Genomic DNA, 20,000 nt, shown 5'->3' with positions numbered 1-20,000 from the left:
TCCCCCCTCACAACCGTATTCAATATGTCCTTACGACAAGGCATCGTCCCTTCAGATTGGAAAAAGGCTAACGTGACACCGATTTTTAAGAAAGGAGACAAAAAAAGTACCAGGTAATTACAGGCCCATTAGTCTAACTTCAGTTGTAGGTAAGCTACTTGAGGGCATAATTAGAGACAAAATTGTGAGTTACCTTGAAAGCCACTCATTAATTGGGGACTCACAACATGGCTTCCGAGACAAAAGATCCTGCCAATCAAACCTATTAACCTTTTATAACGACCTCTTCACTGTTTATGACGCAACCAAATCACTGGACGTAGTCTATCTTGATTTCCAGAAAGCGCTTGATAAAGTCCCACACCATAAATTACTTTACAAATTAAAGCAAATAGGTATTGACGGTCAAGTAAACCAATGGATCGCGAATTGGTTGAGCAACAGACAACAAAGAGTAGTGATTGACGGATTTAACTCAGAGTGGGCGCCGGTCACTAGCGGCGTTCCTCAGGGCTCGGTTCTTGGCCCAGTGCTCTTCATTATTTACATCAACGACGTGGATGTTGGACTCAATAACCGCATTAGTAAATTTGCAGACGACACAAAGATTGGTAACTCCGTTCTCACTGACGAAGACAGGCAAAGCCTCCAAGAGGATTTGCACAAAATTTCAGCTTGGTCGCATAGATGGGAGATGCCCTTTAACGTAAACAAGTGCCAGGTCCTTCAAGTTGGAACGAGGAATAAGTTCGATTACGAAATGCACGGCGTTAAACTCAAAAGCGTTCAATGCGTCAAGGACTTGAGGGTCAAAATCGCGCCAAACCTCAAATTCTCACAGCAATGCATCGATGCAGCAAATAAAGCGAACAGAATGTTGGGCTTCATTAAAAGAAACTTTTTATTCAAGAATAAAGATGTAATACTCCCGTTCTACAATAGTTTAGTCAGACCCCACTTGGAATATACGGTACAGTTTTGGTCTCCCCACCATGCAAAGGATATTGCTAAATTAGAAGGTGTTCAGCGTCGGGCAACGAAAATGATCCCTTCCTTGCGCAACAAATCCTACGAAGAAAGGCTTTCTACCCTTAACATGTTCTCTCTTGAGAAACGTCGCCTCCGAGGAAAACTGATCGAATGTTTTGAAATACTTAATGGTTTCACGAATGTAGACAGATCAACATTGTTTATGATCGATGACACTTTGCGCACGAGGAACAATGGCGTAAAACTCAGATGTAGACAAGTAAATTCAGACTGCACCAAATTTTTCTTCACCAACGTTGTAGTGCGAGAATGGAATAAGCTTCCACCATCAGTGGTCCAGTGTAACACGATTGGCTCCTTCAAAAATAAGCTCGACAGTCACTTCCTTGAACTTAATATCAACTAGAGTAGAAATGCAACGTTTTGGAGCCTTCTGATTAATGTAGAATCACTTAGGTTTAAGGACAGACCACCTAGTCTGGATCATGGGGTCTGTGTGGTTTGATTTTCTATGTAAATCTATGTAAATTCTCTCTCTCTCTCTCTCTCTCTCTCTCTCTCTCTCTCTCTCTCTCTCTCTCTCTCTCTCTCTCTCTCTCTCTCTCTCTCTCTCTCTCTCTCTCTACATTAAAGCTCTTTCACAGGGACGGATTGCACCTTTCTCCCATCGGGGCAGCCAGACTCGGAAGGCTCCTCAACGAAGCAGTGCGTGTCATCCGAACAAAAAACGAGTCACGGCCACGTCCCTCCACCCCACCCGTGTAAATAGACGCCGTGCATCGCAACAAACCCGTAACCGTGATCCCGCAAGTACCACCACCTCTATTACTAAGCCTCTAGATAACTTAAAAATCCTTAGTTTCAATGCGCGTAGCCTAAGAAACAAATTTGATGAACTGAGATGTCTTGCTTTAACAGAAAATTTTGACATAATTGCTATAACCGAAACATTTATCGACACCACAAATATTGATTTAAGTTCCGAATACAACATAGATGGCTACAGACTCTTCAACAAAGATCGTGTAAACCGTAGAGGCGGTGGCGTCGCCCTTTATGTCAAAAGCTATTTGCAACCCACTGACAAAACACCGGGAAACAGTAACGTTGAACATTTGTGCGTGCGAGTAAACATTGCAAAAGTCAACTTAAATATATCTGTCACCTACAGACCTCCCGGGCAATCACTTGATGACGACCTTGAAATGTACAGCGTCTTAAGGCAGTCACTTAATAACAGCGACTCACTGATATTAGGAGACTTTAACCTCCCCCATATCGACTGGGCGACACTGTCAGGTACAGAAGGCGAGTCACATAGAATGATCGAATTTCTAGAAGAAAATTATTTAAGCCAAATGGTTTCTGAGCCAACTCGACAAAATAATATACTCGACCTTGTTATAACGACCCAAGATAACCTAATCAGTAGTGTCACGGTAGGAGAACACCTCGGTTCTTGCGATCATAAATTAGTGCGTCGACATTAAAGCTCAATCATCAGTGAATGAAAATAAAGTAAAGGTGCCCAATTTCAAAAGAGCTAACTTCGTAGAAATCCGACAAACACTAACAGAAATACAACTATCAGATGACGGCAACGTAGAGGAAGCCTGGCTAAGCCTTAAAAATCACTTACTCACTCAGCAGAACACATTCGTCCCCTTGTGCGAGAAGCGAATTAACACTAATAAAAGCCCACCGTGGTTTAATAGCGAAATTAAACAATCAGTCAATGAGAGAAAATTGTTTTACAGGTTAAAGAAAGAACAAAGCACGCCCGAAAACATTAGACTTTATAATGATGCCAGGCGACGAGTAAAAAGACTAGTAGGCCAGGCAAAGCGTAGATACGAAGAAAATATTGCAGCCAACTGTAAAAATAATCCGAAATCTTTCTTCAGTTACATAAACAACAGAAAGGCGATCAAAAGTGGTATTGGACCTTTAACAAACAGCGACGGTGCACTAGTGACTGACAGCCAACACATTGCAAACCTCTTAAACAATTACTTTTCCTCGGTGTTTAATACTAACAGTCTTCCTCTCGCTACCACCAACACCAGTACTATTGTAAATCTCGAGCATGCATTGCCTAATTTTGAAATAACAACCGATGAAGTCCTTAAAGCTCTCCATTCACTTAAAACAAATAAAAGTCCTGGACCTGACAAAGTATATCCAACTCTGCTGAAAGAAACAAAGAGCGAAATACTCTCCTCCCTCACAACCGTATTCAATATGTCCTTGCGACAAGGCATCGTCCCTTCAGATTGGAAAAAGGCTAACGTGACACCGATTTTCAAGAAAGGAGACAAAAAGGTACCAGGTAATTACAGGCCCATTAGTCTAACTTCGGTTGTAGGTAAGCTACTTGAGGGCATAATTAGAGACAAAATTGTGAATTACCTTGAAAGCCACTCATTGATTGGGGACTCACAACATGGCTTCCGAAACAAAAGATCCTGCCTATCAAATCTATTAACCTGTTATAACGACCTCTTCACTGTTTATGACGTAACCAAATCACTGGACGTAGTCTATCTTGATTTCCAGAAAGCGTTTGATAAAGTCCCGCATCATAAATTGCTTTACAAATTAAAGCAAATAGGTATTGACGGTCAAGTAAACCAATGGATCGCGAATTGGTTGAGCAACAGACAACAAAGAGTAGTGATTGACGGATTTAACTCAGAGTGGGCGCCTGTCACTAGTGGCGTCCCTCAGGGCTCGGTCCTTGGCCCAGTGCTCTTCATTATTTACATCAACGACGTGGATGTTGGACTCAATAACCGCATTAGTAAATTTGCAGACGACACAAAGATTGGCAACTCGGTTCTCACTAACGAAGACAGGCAAAGCCTCCAAGAGGATTTGCACAAAATTTCAGCTTGGTCGGATAGATGGGAGATGCCCTTTAACGTAGACAAGTGCCAGGTCCTTCAAGTTGGAACGAGGAATAAGAAGTTCGAATACGAAATGCGCGGCGTTAAACTCAAAAGCGTTCAATGCGTCAAAGACTTGGGGGTCAAAATCGCGTCAAACCTCAAATTCTCACAGCAATGCATCGATGCAGCAAACAAAGCGAACAGAATGTTGGGCTTCATTAAAAGAAACTTTTTATTCAAGAATAAAGATGTAATACTCCAGCTCTACAACAGTTTAGTCAGACCCCACTTGGAATATGCGGTACAGTTTTGGTCTCCCCACCATGCAAAGGATATTGCTAAATTAGAAGGTGTTCAGCGTCGGGCAACGAAAATGATCCCTTCCTTGCGCAACAAATCCTACGAAGAAAGGCTTTCTACCCTTAACATGTTCTCTCTTGAGAAACGTCGCCTCCGAGGAAAACTGATCGAATGTTTTAAAATACTTAATGGTTTCACGAATGTAGACAGATCAACATTGTTTATGATCGATGACACTTTGCGCACGAGGAACAATGGCGTAAAACTCAGATGTAGACAAGTAAATTCAGACTGCACCAAATTTTTCTTCACCAACGTTGTAGTGCGAGAATGGAATAAGCTTCCACCGTCAGTGGTCCAGTGTAACACGATTGACTCCTTCAAAAATAAGCTCGACCGTCACTTCCTTCAACTTAATATCAACTAGAGTAGAAATGCAACGTTTTGGAGTCTTCTGATTAATGTAAAATCACTTAGGTTTAAGGACAGACCACCAAGTCTGGACCATGGGGTCTGTGTGGTCTGATTTTCTATGTAAATCTATGTAAATCTCTCTCTCTCTCTCTCTCTCTCTCTCTCTCTCTCTCTCTCTCTCTCTCTCTCTCTCTCTCTCTCTCTCTCTCTCTCTCTCTCTCTCTCTCTCTCTCTCTCCATCGTTTTCCGTCTTCATATTATTCATGGCACGTCTTATTCCCTTATAATTTCGTTCACCAAGTTTGTTGGTCGTGTTTCTTTGTTTAGTTTTTCTCTTCTCTAGTTTCTGTGTCCCATATTTTCTGTTCCTCAGTGGTCAGTTTCTCTTCGTCCACGCGGCATCAGCAGGTATTATTCGTAAACTCCCTTTTGGTTCTCCTATGATTGAGTTCACGTCTCATTCCCTTAATCTTCTGTTCGGTTAATCTGCTTCAGTGTGTATTCGTGAACTCCCAGGAAGGGATCGGCCAACCTTTCCCTGCAGGCCCATATTCTCAAGCGATGCGGCGCCCAAGAAACACATATTTGATACTGTTCCCGTAGGAGTTTGAGTCATTTCCAGGGCTAGTGAAATACCCTGGTGGTAGTTTGACCTTTCTTCTGTACCCTGAACGTGAAAAAACCCTCATGAAAACCCGATTGATATCCTTTTATGTCCTTGGAAATAGTTGACATGAGAAGTGTGTGTGTGTGTGTGTGTGTGTGTGTGTGTGTGTGTGTGTGTGTGTGTGTGAGAATCTGGAGACAACAAAGGCTTGCTGGTGACAGGATGCGTTTCCGCTGCTGATAACAAGAGTACAGTGTGACACTATCTATAAATACTACAAGAAGGAGAAGATGATGAAGATGATGATGATGATGAAGATGAAGAAGACGATGAAGAAATAGAAGAACGAAAAGAAAGGGAGGTAGAGGAAGAAAAGAGGAAGAAAGAAGAAGAAAAAGGAAAAGAAAGTGAGGCATCGAATAAAAAGACGAAGAAAGAGAAGAGGAAGAGAAAGAAGAAGGAAAAGAAAGAGGAAAGAGAAGAAGAAAGAAAAAGAAGAAAGAGAAAGAGGAAAGAGATTAAAGAGAAAAACGAAAAATAAGAAGAAGGAAAACATGATAAAGAGGAAAAAGATCAGATAAGAGAAGAAGAAGAAGAGGAAAAGACGATGAAGAAGAAGAAGAAGAAAGAGAAAGAGGTTGAGGAGGAGGAGAAGAAGGAGAAGGAAGAGGAAGAGGAGGAGAATGATGATGATGAGGAGGAGAAGGAGAAAAAAAGGAGAAAGAGGAGGAGGAGCAGAAAAAAGAGGATGAGGAGAAAGAAGGAGAAGGAGGAGGAGGAAGAGGAAGAGGAGGAGGAAAAGAATAAGGAGGAGGAGGAAAAGAATAAGGAGGAGGAGGAGGAGGAAAAGAATAAGGAGAAGGAGAAAGAGGAGGAAGAGGAGGAGGAGAAGGAGAAAAGGGGGATAAAGAGGAGAAGAAGGAGGAATAGGAGGCGGAGAATAATGTATCGTATTTCAGGGGTAGTGTTTGATATGGTCTTTTGGGAATGGCTTAGGAAGGGAGAGCTTGTGGTAGGAGTGTGTGTGTGTGTGTGTGTGTGTGTGTGTGTGTGTGTGTGTGTGTGTGTGTTTCCGTATATATAACTAAAGTGTTTTCTTGTGTTTCCCTTCATTCCTTCATATTTCTATCACGGGAAGTGTCGGAAATGGTCTTTGGGAAGGGAGAGCTCTCTCTCTCTCTCTCTCTCTCTCTCTCTCTCTCTCTCTCTCTCTCTCTCTCTCTCTGAAGGTATCACACACACACACACACACACACACACACACACACACACACAGATCGACAATAGTGAGCACTTGCTCACAACGTGAGGGTACCTGCTGGCGAAAGCGAGTCCAACTCGTGATCAGGCCGTGGTGAATTACACACACACACACACACACACACACACACACACACACACACACACACACGATTCCCCGGCCGGGTGAAGATAAGTTGGGTCTTTCACGTGTAGCCCCTGTTCACCTAGCAGTGAGTAGGTACGCGACGTCAGGCAAGGAGTTGTGACCTCGTTGTCGCGGTGTGTTGTGTGTGAGTGGTCTCAGTCCTACCCAAAAGATCGGTACTATGAGCTCTGTGCTCCTCCGTTGGGGAACAGCTGGCTGTCTCTCCAGAGACCCGCAGCAGACCAAGAGGTGAATTACACACACACACACACACACACACACACACACACACACACACACTCACTCACTCACTCATTCTTTTATGCTGCGTGGTTCAGAGAGAGAGAGAGAGAGAATTAGTAATAGTAGACAGAGGAGGAGAGAGAATGAGATGAAGCTTCCATAAGTTCGGAAATCCTTCGTCACTTTTTGATGAATCTGAACCTTTACCGCGGTGACTTGGCTCCCTGTCCCTCCTCCTCCTTTTCCTCCTCCTCCTCCTCCTCCTCCTCTTCCTTTTGTTCGTTCCTTCGTCTGTGTTTTCGCTCAACCATAAATATCAATAGAGTCATTTTGTATTTCTTTTTAGTTTTCGGATCGATTTTGTACCGAGGTTTTTTTCTCTGTTTTTCTGTTTTCTGTTTTTTTCTTCTATAGCGAGGTAAGGTTTTGTTTAGGTTGTTCTGTTTTTTTCTTCTATAGCGAGGTGTTTTTTTCTTCATATTAGCGAGGTTAATATTCCTTTCCTTTTGTGTTTTTTTTCTTCTATAGCGAGGTGTTTTTTTCTTCATATTAGCGAGGTTAATATTCCTTTCCTTTTGTGTTTTTTTTCTTCTATAGCGAGGTGTTTTTTTCTTCATATTAGCGAGGTTAATATTCCTTTCCTTCTGTGTTTTTTTCTTCTATAGCGAGGTGTTTTTTTCTTCATATTAGCGAGGTTAATATTCCTTTCCTTCTGTGTTTTTTCTGTTCTGTTCTTTTATTCAGTTTTTGTCTTGTTTTCCATATTAGCGAGGTTAGTCTTTTCCTTTTCTTCTAGGTTCTTTCTGTTTTTGTTTTTTTCATATAAGTCTTTTTCCTTATGTTCTGAGTTTTTTCTGTTTTGTGTTTTTCCTGTTTTTCTGTTTTGTTTTTCTCATTGTGCGTGTTTTCATTGTTCGGGTGGGGGGGGGGGGGGTCATTGTAGGGGAGGTGGTGGTGATGGTCATTGTAGTGGTGGTGGGTGTGGTCATTGTACGTGGGGGGTGTTGGTCATTGTAGGGGAGGTGGTGGTGATGGTCATTGTAGTGGTGGTGGGTGTGGTCATTGTACGTGGGGGGTGTTGGTCATTGTAGGGGAGGTGGTGGTGATGGTCATTGTAGTGGTGGTGGGTGTGGTCATTGTACGTGGGGGGGGGTTGGCCATTGTAGGGGAGGTGGTGGTGATGGTCATTGTAGTGGTGGTGAGTGTGGTCATTGTACGTGGGGGGGGGTTGGTCATTGTAGGGGAGGTGGTGGTGATGGTCATTGTAGTGGTGGTGAGTGTGGTCATTGTACGTGGGGGGTGTTGATCATTGTAGGGGTGGTGGTGGTGGGGGAGCAGTTCATCAATGAGAAAGAACAGCAGTAATAACAAGAAGAAATTAAAAAAGAAGAACACGAGGTAGACGTAAACAAAGAAAAAAATCATAAAAGAATGGATATGAATGTGTAGCAAGAAAGCATGAAGCCTGGCAGCGGAGAGAGAGAGAGAGAGAGAGAGAGAGAGAGAGAGAGAGAGAGAGAGAGAGAGAGAGAGAGAGAGAGAGAGAGAGAGAGAGAGAGAGAGAGAGAGAGAGAGAGAGAGAGAGAGAGAGAGAGAGAGAATAAAAGGTAATACAGAAGGAGATAATGGAAGTCTGAGTGTATAGGCTGTGAAGTTATGATTCCTCCTCCTCCTCCTCCTCATTAACCGTAAATTCCCCAAACTTAAAAGATTCAAAATAGTGGAATACTCAAATTTGGATGTTAGCTCCGGAGACTTTACCAACACTCGGCAATTTTCTTTTTTTTTACATATATATATTTCTATACCACACCTTAAGCTGTTTCTAGGGTATTTTCCGGTTAGATGACGTATGGCGAGTCCTCCCTATCTGTAAACCGAGCCCGTCCTCCTCCCAGCCACCCTGCAGCATATTATTTTAACAGTTGGAGTAGCGCACAGTTGTAAGTCCACGCAGCCTTTTCCATCCTCATATAATTATTGCTGCATCTGATTGTTGTTTCCCTTCACTAAATTCGTTCAGGCGCATTCTTCTTCCCTTTTCTTCTCTTTTCTCTTTATTTTTATCTTCCTTTCTTTTTTTTTCGTCTTCTCTTTCCTTTTCTCTTTTCCTCTTTCTTTTTTAGTCTGATTTTTACTTTGTTTTCAGTCTGACGTGTTTGCTGAGTGTGTTTCTCTCCTGCTTTGTTCAGCTTTTCTTTGCTTCAGTGTCCCATATTTTCTGTGTCTGCGTCGCGTGCCTCAGTTGTCAATTTCTTTCCTTCCATTTCATGTCCAGCTTCTCACCATCGACCTGTCAGCCTCTTCCAGTCTCCCTTGTAGTACTTGTTGCAGGGAGTCCTCTGTTTCTTGATGTTATCTGTCCATCTCTTTCGTGGCTTTCATCACTGGTGGGGCCTGATGGTCGGCCCAGCCCGTTGTGGCGCAGGCGAGTGTTTATAGCGGCGCCATCTTGTTTTCGCTCATACTGCTCCCCGGAGCTCATTTTTGAGCCTCTCTTTGAAGAGGTAGTCTAGAGTCCGCGTTTATAGGTAGTCTTCAGGGCAGCATGTGGGTAGTCTTAGATCACTCAGCGGTGACTAAAAAAGACCAGCTGTGTGGCAGCCAGGATTCGAACCCGCGTCCCTCCTGGATCTCCCGGACGTGGCGCCGGCACGCTAACCACTCGGCCACCGCCTTGATAGTGTTTTACCTTCCATTCTCATGACATGCCCATACCATCGTGGCTGTGCTCTTTCCACAAATCTAAAATGCTTCCAACATATAATTCCTGCCGAATGTTTCCATTTCTTAATCTGTCTCTTCTGGTTACTCCCTTCACGAGGCGCAGTGTCCTCATCTCTGCAGCCTGAATTTTGCTCCTGTGTTGCTTGTAAGGGTCCAGTACTCACACCCGCAAGTGGGTAGGCCTTAAGATAGTTTCATATGTTATTTTCTTCACCTCTTGTGGGACACGTCTGTCTTTAAGAGGGCAGAGGAGGTCACGTTTTGCTGTAGATAATGATGCAGTCTTCCATGGCTTTCATTTCCAGCTGTGTGGTCAAACAGTACATTATTATAAGTATTTCGCTTCTGTAACTTGTATTAGTTCTACATTTTCTATCTGCATGTTAACCTCCCCCTGTTCTCTTCCAGCAGTCATTAACTCTGTTTTCCCAAGGTTTAGTTTGAGCCCATGCCCCTTTAATACAGTATTCCAGAGGCTGATCGTGCTTGCAAACTCTTCCGGGTCTCCCTCCACCAAGCCCACGTCACCAGCGTAAATGAGAACAGCAGCGTTCTCCAGGCTGTGTTCGTTAACTCCCTTCCGTCCCATGTAGTTATTTCTGCGTCTCATTCCCTTTTTATTTTCGTTCGGTTAATCTGGCTCAGTGTGTTCGTAAGCTCCCTTCCGTCCTATCCAATTTTCAAACCTTTCGCCGCCCCAGCACACATATTTGACGCGCTGTTTGAAGGAGTTTCGGGCATATCCAGCGGTTGTTTAATGACCCTGGTGGTAGTTTGACCCTTCTTCTGTGCTATGATTGTGAATAAAACACTAGTAAAAACTAATGATCCCGCCCCTGCCCTCTGAAAATAGTTGATGTGAGCGGCGGAAGCGTCTGGGAATACCAACCGACCCTGGAGACGAAACGTTTGGTGGCGGTGACGGGACGCGCGCATCCTGTGCTGATGACACGTCCAGCGTGGCAACGGTTACTGCGAGGAGAGGAGGAGAAGAAGAAGAAGAAGAAGAAGAAGAAGAAAGAAGAAGAAGAAAAGAAAAGAATAAAGAAGAAAGAGAAGAAGGAGAAAAGAAGTAGGGCGAGAGAAAAGAGAGAGCGCCTGGAGGAAGAGACGGAAGGCAGGGCGAGAGTAAGGAGATGAGGAAGGAGGAGAAGTAAGATTTAAAGGTGGAAAGTAAAGGGCGGGAGGAAACAACAACAATAACACAAACGAGAAAAATGAAAACGAATATACATATGAGAGAGAGAGAGAGAGAGAGAGAGAGAGAGAGAGAGAGAGAGAGAGAGAGAGAGAGAGAGAGAGAGAGACACACACACACACACACACACACACACACACACACACACACACACACACACACACACACACACACACACACACACACACACACACACACACACACACACACACACACACACACACACACACACACACACACACACACACACACACACACACACACACACACACACACACACACACACACACACACACACACACAGACACACACAGCTAAAAATAAAATGGTGTGTAGATTTTAAGAGAGAGAGAGAGAGAGAGAGAGAGAGAGAGAGAGAGAGAGAGAGAGAGAGAGAGAGAGAGAGAGAGAGAGAGAGAGAGAGAGAGAGAGAGAGAGAGAGAGAGAGATTTACATAGATTTACATAGAAAATCAGACCACACAGACCCCATGGTCCAGACTTGGTGGTCTGTCCTTAAACCTAAGTGATTTTACATTAATCAGAAGACTCCAAAACGTTGCGTTTCTACTCTAGTTGATATTAAGTTGAAGGAAGTGACGGTCGAGCTTATTTATTGAAGGAGTCAATCGTGTTACACTGGACCACTGATGATGGGAGCTTATTCCATTCTCGCACTACAACGTTGGTGAAGAAAAATTTGGTGCAGTCTGAATTTACTTGTCTACATCTGAGTTTTACGCCATTGTTCCTCGTGCGCAAAGTGTCATCGATCATAAACAATGTTGATCTGTCTACATTCGTGAAACCATTAAGTATTTTAAAACATTCGATCAGTTTTCCTCGGAGGCGACGTTTCTCAAGAGAGAACATGTTAAGGGTAGAAAGCCTTTCTTCGTAGGATTTGTTGCGCAAGGAAGGGATAATTTTCGTTGCCCGACGCTGAACACCTTCTAATTTAGCAATATCCTTTGCATGGTGGGGAGACCAAAACTGTACCGCATATTCCAAGTGGGGTCTGACTAAACTGTTGTAGAGCGGGAGTATTACATCTTTATTCTTAAATAAAAAGTTTCTTTTAATGAAGCCCAACATTCTGTTCGCTTTATTTGCTGCCTCGATTCATTGCTGGGAGAATTTGAGTTTTGACTCGATTTTTCAACCCAAGTACTTGACGCATTGAAATCTTTTGAGTTTAACGCCGAGCATTTCTTAATAAAACTTTTTATTCCTCGTTCCAAATTGAAGGACCTGGCACTTGTCTACGTTAAAGGGCATCTCCATCTATCCGACCAAGCTGAAATTTTGTGCAAATCCTCTTGGAGGCTTTGCCTGTCTTCGTCAGTGAGAACCGAGTTACCAATCTTTGTGTCGTCTGCAAATTTACTAATGCGGTTATTGAGTCCAACATCCACGTCGTTGATGTAAATAATGAAGAGCACTGGGCCAAGAACCGAGCCCTGAGGGACGCCACTAGTGACAGGCGCCCACTCTGAGTTAAATCCGTCAATCACTACTCTTTGTTGTCTGTTGCTCAACCAATTCGCGATCCATTGGTTTACCTGACCGTCAATACCTATTTGCTTTAATTTGTAGAGTAATTTATGATGCGGGACTTTATCAAACGCTTTCTGAAATCAAGATAGACTACGTCCAGTGATTTGGTTACGTCATAAACAGTGAAGAGGTCGTTATAAAGGTTAATAGATTTGATAGGCAGGATCTTTTGTTTCGGAAGCCATGTTGTGAGTCCCCAATTAATGAGTGGCTTTCAAGGTAACTCACAATTTTGTCTCTAATTATGCCCTCAAGTAGCTTACCTACAACCGAAGTTAGACTAATGGGCCTGTAATTACCTGGTACTTTTTGTCTCCTTTCTTAAAAATCGGTGTCACGTTAGCCTTTTTCCAATCTGAAGGGACAATGCCTTGTCGCAAGGACATATTGAATACGGTTGTGAGGAGGAGAGTATTTCGCTCTTTGTTTCTTTCAGCAGAGTTGGATATACTTTATCAGGTCCAGGACTTTTATTTGTTTTAAGTGATTTGAGGGCTTTAAGGACTTCATCGGGTTTTATTTCAAAGTTAGACAATGCATGCTCGGGATTTACATTAGTACTGGTGTTGGTGGTGGTGGTGGGAGGACTGTTATTATTAAACACCGAGGAAAAGTAATTATTTAATAGGTTTGCAACGTGTTGGCTGTCAGTCACTAGTGCACCGTCGCTGTTTGTTAAAGGTCCAATTCCACTTCTGATCGCCTTTCTGTTGTTTATGTAACTGAAGAAGGATTTCGGATTATTTTTACAGTTGGCTGCAATATTTTCTTCATATCTACGCTTTGCCTGATGCACTAATCTTTTTACTCGTCGCCTTGCATCATTGTAAAGTCTAATGTTTTCGGGCGTGCTTTGGTCTTTCTTTAACCTGTAAGACAATTTTCTCTCCTTGACTGAGTGTTTAATTTCGCTATTAATATAAACCAAGGTGGACTTTTATTAGTGTTAATTCGCTTCTCGCACAAGGGGACAAATGTGTCCTGCTGAGTGAGTAAGTGATTTTTAAAGTTTAGCCAGGCGTCCTCTGCATTGCCGTCATCTGATAGTTGCATATCTATTAGTTTTCGTCGGATTTCTACGAAGTTGGCTCTTTTGAAATTGGGCACCTTAACTTTATTTTCAGTCACCGATGTTTGAGCTCTAATGTCAACGCGCACTAGTTTATGATCGCAGGAACCGAGGTGTTCTCCTACCGTGACATTACTGACTAGGTTATCTTGGGTCGCTATAACAAGGTCAAGTATGTTATTTTGTCGAGTTGGTTCAGAAACCATTTGGCTTAGATAATTTTCCTCTAGAAATTCGATCATTCTATGGGACTCACCTTCTGTACCCGACAGTGTCGCCCAGTCGATATGGGGGAGGTTAAAGTCTCCTAGTATCAGTGAGTCGCTGTTATTAAGTGACTGCCTTAAGACGCTGTACATTTCAAGATCGCCATCAAGTGATTGCCCCGGAGGCCTGTAAGTGACAGATATATTTAAATTGACTTTTGCAATGTTTACTCGCACGCACAAATGTTCAACGTTACTGTTTCTTGGTGTTTTGTCAGTAGGTTGCAAGTAGCTTTTGACAAAAAGGGCGACACCACCCCCTCTACGGTTTACACGATCATTGTTGAAGAATCTGTAGCCATCTATGTTGTATTCGGAACTTAAATCAATATTAGTGGTGTCGATAAATGTTTCGGTTATAGCAATTACGTCAAAGTTTTCTGTCAGAGCAAGACATCGCAGAGAGAGAGAGAGAGAGAGAGAGAGAGAGAGAGAGAGAGAGAGAGAGAGAGAGAGAGAGAGAGAGAGAGAGAGAGAGAGAGAGAGAGAGAGAGAGAGAGAGAGAGAGAGAGAGAGAGAGAGAGAGAGAGAACACAAAAGAAGAACAAACAACAGCAGACCTGCTGGTCCTTACGAGGCTGTTTGTGAGAGAGAGAGAGGGAGAAGATGGGGGTGAGGGGAGATCCTGTGTGTGTGTGTGTGTGTGTGTGTGTGTGTGTGTGTGTGTGTGTGTGTGTGTGTGTGTGTGTGTGTGTGTGTGTGTGTGTGTGTGTGTGAGAGAGAGAGAGAGAGAGAGAGAGAGAGAGAGAGAGAGAGAGAGAGAGAGAGAGAGAGAGAGAGAGAGAGAGAGAGAGAGAGAGAGAGAGAGAGAGAGAGAGAGAGAGAGAGAGAATAATAATAATAATAATAATAATAATAATAATAATAATAATAATAATAAACTTTTATTTCCACTAAAATGTGGTTATTCTAAACATCTAAATAGACATGGTAGGTTATACATATAAATATACATTGTGTATTATACATCTAAATATACATGATAGAATATACAGAAGGCAGTAGAGTAGATAACACATTCATGCAGAGGTCAACAGCTTCTTTTTAAGAATTGATTTTAATGTGGTCAGATTATGAGAGTCTTTTATTTCATTCGGTAGTTGGTTCCGTAATTTAGGAGCTAATACATGAAAGGCTCTTGCACCTGTGTCGGTGTTGGTTCTCGGGACGTAGAGATTGTTTTGTTGTCTTGTTGTTGAGTCTGTCATATAGTTAACAGTTGGGAGAGAGAGGATGTGGTCTGGGTAATCTTTTATTTTCTGCTTAAACACTTTTGTGATGAGGTTAAAGGTGATTAGGTCTTTGATTTTAAGCCATTGTAAATCTTTAAATAATGGAGTGACATGATCGTATTTCCTGGCTTTCCCATCTGCCACTTTTATCGCGAAGTTTTGTAGTTTTTGCACTTTGTTTATTAAAGTTGAGTTTGTTGTCCCCCATATTGTGATGCCGTATTTTATGATGCTTAATACCAAAGTCTGGATAACCATTAAGCGTGTTTCTTTGTTGAAGAGATCTTTGTGTCTGTTAATGAAATTTAAGGTTCCCATTGTTTTCCTTGTCATTTCATTTATGTGTCTGTCGAAGGTCATGTGTGAATCCAGATGTAAGCCAAGGTTCTTAACATGGAAGAGGGGTTGTATAACGCCATCGGCACATCTGATGGTGGTGTTATTAGGTATGTGTGCCAGGAGTTGGCGTGTGCCTAGGAAGATACATTGTGTCTTATTGATGTTTAGCTGAAGGCCGTTCTGTAGAAAATAGGTTCTTATTTGTTTCAAAGTGATCTCAGTTTTATTAATTAAAGTATTTATTTCGTTGATATTACCGCTGTGGAGGAACTGTGTGTCGTCAGCGTATTGTACTAGAAGGCAGTTATTGATATAGGTAGATATGTCATTTACATGGATATTGAATAATGTTGGGCCTAGTATTGAACCTTGGGGGACTCCAAAGGCTACTGATTTCTTGGATGAGACGATGTCTTTAATGCGGACTGACTGTGACCTGTCATCGAGGTAATTGTCAAACCAGTAGGTGTCAACATTAATCTGTTGAAGTTTTCGGAGTAAGATGGTGTGGCTGACACTGTCGAAGGCTTTAGAAAGGTCGCAGAGTGTTAAAAGTGATATTTGTTTGTTATCTATATTATCATAAATTTTATTGGTAATGACTTGCAGCGCTGTCTCTGTAGAGAGTTTTGGTCTAAAGCCGTGTTGGGTTGGAGAGAGAAGTTTGTTACGTTCCAGGAATGACATTAATTGATTGGCAACTACCTTTTCTAATATTTTTGAAAAAATTGGAAGTAGAGAGATGGGACGATAATTTCCTATTTCGTCTGGGTTACCGTTTTTATATAGTGGGGTGACAACAGCGTTTTTCCAGGAGGCAGGAAAAATACCTGTGACGGTTGAGATATTTCTGATGGTTGTGAGGTAGAAGATGATAACTATAAGTGAGTCTTTGATAAACCTTAGGGAAATGTTATCACAACCAAACGATTTAGTATTTTGACGCTGTTTTACAGTTAAGATGATTGTGTTCTGGTCTACTGGCTGAGGTCTGAAAAGCGCGAGATTAGTGGGGGTAGAGGGCGCGACCGGGATGTTAGGAGCCTCGTTAAGGTGATTACGGTTTTCGACTTTTAATGATTTTTGAGTTGATTCACATGTGGTTAGGCCGACGTTCGCAAAGAAGTTATTAAAATCTTCAGCTTTTTCACTTATGTTCTCAAGGGGCGGGTGGGTCGTGCTCTGTGTCTTACTAGGAATAATAGTTTTTAATGTGTTCCAAGTTGCAGCTGTGTTATTTTGGCAGGTGTGTAGTTCTTGGTGGTAGTAATTTGTCTTTGAAGTGGTTATTAGACGTTTGACGTTTTTCTTTATTTCTTTATAGTTTTGCTGTATAATCATGTTATATCTGTGATTTTTTAATATCCTTTGAGCTTTCTTGCGTTCTGCTAATGCCTCTTTAATTTCATCATTGATCCAAGGTGCGGGGGTCGGTGAAGAACCATATTAGATATCGGAGCGCTTCTGTCGAGACTGGTAGTAATGACAGATGTTAGTATAGACACCTGTTTATCGACATCGTCAGTGCGTAATACTTCATTTAGTGTGGAGGTTTCCTCTAGGATATGGGAGCATAGAAGGTCGCTGTTATATTTTCTTAGGTCACGTTTAGTTACGGTGATGGGTTGGCGCTTGGGTTTAAGGATGTTGACAGAGGCGCCTATAAGCTCATGGTCTGCGATCGTGCAAGGGATTACGTAGGAATGAGTGACAAGATCTGGCTTATTAGTGATGATCACATCTAGGAGGGTTGCAGAAGTGGGTGTCACTCGTGTGGGTGTGTTTATAATGGGGGTGAGGGGAGATCCTGTGTGTGTGTGTGTGTGTGTGTGTGTGTGTGTGTGTGTGTGTGTGTGTGTGTGTGTTTGAGAGCCTAATTTACATAAAAGGTCTTTTATTCTATTCTCACTCAGCCGGAAGATGACGGACAGCACACACACACACACACACACACACACACACACACACACACACACACACACACACACACACACACACACACACACACACACACTACTCCGGTAGCTCAGTCGGTTAAAGCACTGCGCTGCCCAGCATCAGCCGCTAACACGCAAACACACACGTCCCTTCCTATACATCATGTCCCTCTCAGCCTAACAGCCTCGCCCTCCCATGCAACACTTCACCTTCCCCTTCAGTCAGGTGTCCGCGTCCCCTTATACTAAGGCTGCGTTTACACCAAGCGAATCGAATCGACTCCATTCATGAAGAATCATTTGACTCCAGTCATTTTGAATCAGCACAGTTCCAACTGACTGATGAGTCAACATTCAAAAGGCAGTACCACGGCAGGCTGTCACGTGTATGGACGTATACGTTGTCGCTGAAATAGCAGCGTTGCTGTGGCTGAGGCAGCGTGGGCGTGGGCGTCACCAACGAACATGGCTGCACGAAATTAGTGTTAAAAGACCTGAATTTGGGAGCTTTGGACATCTGTTCCCAGATTTGGTGAATAATCCAGATAAATGTTATGACTTCTTTAGGATAACTAAAGAGCAATTTAAAATGCTGGTGGAGTTGACTGACTGGATCCTCCATAAGAAAGCAGAACACCAATTACCGACGTGCAGTTGTGTCACGCATTTCAAACGTGGACCACACAGCGTACAGTTGCCAAATGAGAATATCTAGCCATGTCCATAACGTTTTGTGTCGTCATTTGTTTAAAAAAGATGCTGCGGAATGTTGTCTAGTAAATCATATATATGGCGCGGCAAGTCCTTCTGTGGTTCAGTAGCCTACAATAGTTCTACTGTGGTAAGTGAATATAAACTGTTGACTCATTTCAGTAGTAATATCCTTCCATAAAGCAGCCATGGCATCCCGATGTCGGTGCATAGGATCACTGGGATCATATATCGCACGTCGTGCTCGTACTATATTGATGAGGACGTCCGCTAGCATGGTGCTTACTCCTCGGGTGACTCGCCTTGACTAATGAAAAAATGGGTCCAAACCAATCAGTGACTCTGAATCGTCATGACTTGAATTGACTCGATTCGCTTGGTGTAAACGGTTACATTGAAATTAGTGTGGCGAATCAAGACGAATCATGAATCGTGTTGATTCTTCATGAATGGAATCGATTCGATTCGCATCTAAAAGGAAGGGAAGGGAGAAGGGAATGGAGCACAGGGCCATTTGGAAACGAGCTAACTCTCCTACACTTGATATACCTGCAGTTCACAAGGATCATGGTTGGAATATGGGAGAAGCGGGTCTACAACCTCTTGGGTTTGAAGGTCTTGGCCAACCTCAGAATCTTCAGGATGTAGCTGTTGATAATTCTGATGATGATGGTGGCTCTGATAGCGATGCATATGTAAATGACAGTGAATCTGAATATGAACATGATACAGATAGTGATTATAATTGAGCCTGTGAAAAAGTTGCTGGTTGAGTTATCCACTTGCAATTGATAGCTAATTTGTTTCCGTTAATTCTGTATGTTATAACAAATACAGAAGTGTTCCCTTATTAACTGCAGTGACAATAACCCAGTAGGATGACCTGCATTATTGACATATTTCCTTTCCATTTTTAATGATCATTACTGGAAAAAAAACTTTATTGGTATTATGTTCAAGAGAGTAAATATTTTTCTGCTACTTTAGATTTATACATATTCACTATGTAAGAAAATTATGCTCGGAAATCCCGGGTATAATGTTCCAATGATTAATGAGAAAGCTGGAGGATCTAAAATATATTAAAAGATTGAACATAAGCATTTTCCATAGAATTTTTTTTTAATTACGGGGTGTGTGTGCTTAAGTTTGAAATGTAAAAAAATCAGTGTAAAACACGATAAAATGAAACATTCCAGCATTTTCTGGGGACATTGACCTTTGTTTTGGTGTTTTATTGGTTCATTTTGATTGAACATTGTACCTGTGGCGATACTTTAAAGATTGTGTACCTTCGCTTGCATGTCGCAGGTAAAAACGAGCGGTTTTGAAAGTGCTGATATTAATTACCCCAGAAATCCTAGTGGGAATGAGTTTTTTTTCTGTTACCACTTGATATTGGTTTGAGAACATCCCAAGGCATCAGAAAATACCAGTGGCATTTTGTTGTGAGGGGGGGGGGGTGCATGGGGGGCTATCCTAGCTGCCGGCCTACTTAATTAAACCTTTCGCCCAAGCACATACCTGACGAGGCTGTCCTAGGAGTTTTGGGTATTTACAGGGCTAGTTTAATGACCCGGTGGTAGTTTGACCCTTCTGTAACACTCATGGGGACGCGTCTAACCTCTTTTTTGGCGTTTAAAAATACTTGATGTAGGAGAAGGAAGCGTCTATGAATACCGACCTGACAGTATACAAAGGGCTAAACGACACTAGGAGACAGAGGCAGCCGAGTTGAGTTAGTTCTCTGCCCCGGGGACCCTGTGTGTGTGTGTGTGTGTGTGGGTGTGGGTGGGTGATGACTTGACGAGGGTGTGATAATAGAGGCAAACAGCGATACAGGAGACTTACAAGAGACGAGGACAAACAGCTGTGGTTCAGTTAAGTCCTTGAACTAACTCGGAGTCGTGCATTTGATTTTTTTTTTTCACGACCCAAAACGGAGGTAGATGGTTGAGTAACAATTTTTTTTTTTTTTTACAGCAGATGAGTCAGTTCAAGGGCATAAAAAAAGGAAACATGTGAAAAAAAGGCCGCTACTCACTGCTCCTAAAAAGAGTTAGAGGAGTGGCCGAAAGAGAGGTCAATTTCGGGAGGAGAGGTGTCCTGATACCCTCCTCTTGAAAGAGTTCAAGT

General features: G+C 42.5%; 1 protein-coding gene across 5 annotated transcripts in view; it reads left to right on the top strand.

Annotated features, from left to right (window-relative positions):
- LOC126996671 (uncharacterized) overlaps positions 1-20,000 on the top strand; it is an 80,925-nt gene that overhangs the window by 35,021 nt on the left and 25,904 nt on the right. Inside the window, exon 1 of one of the 5 annotated variants that reach the window (XR_007751364.1) lies at positions 6,661-6,679. The exons of 1 other annotated variant lie outside the window; for it this stretch is intronic. The gene's annotated coding sequence lies outside the window, so the exon portion shown is untranslated. Of the gene's footprint in view, positions 1-6,660; positions 6,836-20,000 lie in introns of those variants that run through there. 3 more of the 5 variants (XR_007751365.1, XR_007751356.1, XR_007751363.1) reach the window with 3 other exon arrangements.

Source organism: Eriocheir sinensis, chromosome 1 (genome assembly GCF_024679095.1).
Source record: "Eriocheir sinensis breed Jianghai 21 chromosome 1, ASM2467909v1, whole genome shotgun sequence".
Taxonomy (NCBI): domain Eukaryota; kingdom Metazoa; phylum Arthropoda; class Malacostraca; order Decapoda; family Varunidae; genus Eriocheir; species Eriocheir sinensis.
Note: the sequence above shows the minus strand (reverse complement) of the source record. Positions and strands in the feature narration are given on the sequence as shown.